Source organism: Sinocyclocheilus anshuiensis, unplaced genomic scaffold (genome assembly GCF_001515605.1).
Source record: "Sinocyclocheilus anshuiensis isolate Anshui unplaced genomic scaffold, SAMN03320099.WGS_v1.1 scaffold335, whole genome shotgun sequence".
Classification (NCBI taxonomy): domain Eukaryota; kingdom Metazoa; phylum Chordata; class Actinopteri; order Cypriniformes; family Cyprinidae; genus Sinocyclocheilus; species Sinocyclocheilus anshuiensis.
In genome coordinates, this window is record NW_015548239.1 from 575,122 (window position 1) to 575,922 (window position 801).

The window sequence follows — 801 nt, forward strand, 5'->3', positions numbered from 1 at the left end:
TACACAAAATAATGATCTTTAAAAAAGCATCATATGACCCCTTTAATATGCATTATACAGAGGCAAGATGAAAAGAAAAAATACCATCTAAACTTTTCTAAAGACAGTAAGTTCCCCTCAGATATTCATTCATATAAACTCCTACCCCTAATTGAATCGCGATTTGTTTAGCATCTCAACCGTTTTGAATCGTCACATATTTGAATCGATTTTCAACCGGCTCGCGCTTAATCATTACATCACTAGAAAAAAGTGTTTATTACATTTGAAATATGGATATTTATCTTACAAAAATGCATGGATTCGCTACAGGAGGGCTTTATTCACCTCCCGGAGCCGTGTGAGGCACATTTTATTACGGATGCACGCACTTTATTTCACGTCTTCTGAACTGTTGACAAAAAGCAATTTTTGGGTGAACTAACCCTTTAACATATTCTTTATAGTACACAGTTCAAAAATGAGCCAACGTCAAACAAAGGGTTAATGTAGTTTAAGCAGCTCTGAGAGTTCAGATGCCGTCCACTGTCCTACTCTTAGAACAGCGTCAGACACATAAACAGACATGCACACACACACACACACACACACACACACACACACACACACACAAAAGAAGGTCAGAGAGAGAGAGAGATTTGACAGAGACAAGGGCAATACTTCCTCCTGCTGCTCCTTTATAAGACATGACATTTCTGCTTACTATTAAGGCACACAGCCGGAGACAGCAGCACACACACACACACACACAACAACACACACACACACACACACACACACACACACACACCCTCTCAGACA

At 39.7% G+C, this 801-nt stretch overlaps 1 protein-coding gene across 4 annotated transcripts in view; it reads right to left on the minus strand.

The window, feature by feature from the left end:
• The window catches only part of LOC107654850 (tetratricopeptide repeat protein 7B-like), a 43,783-nt gene that overhangs the window by 3,961 nt on the left and 39,021 nt on the right, over window positions 1–801 (minus strand). The gene's annotated exons all lie outside the window — the stretch shown is intronic.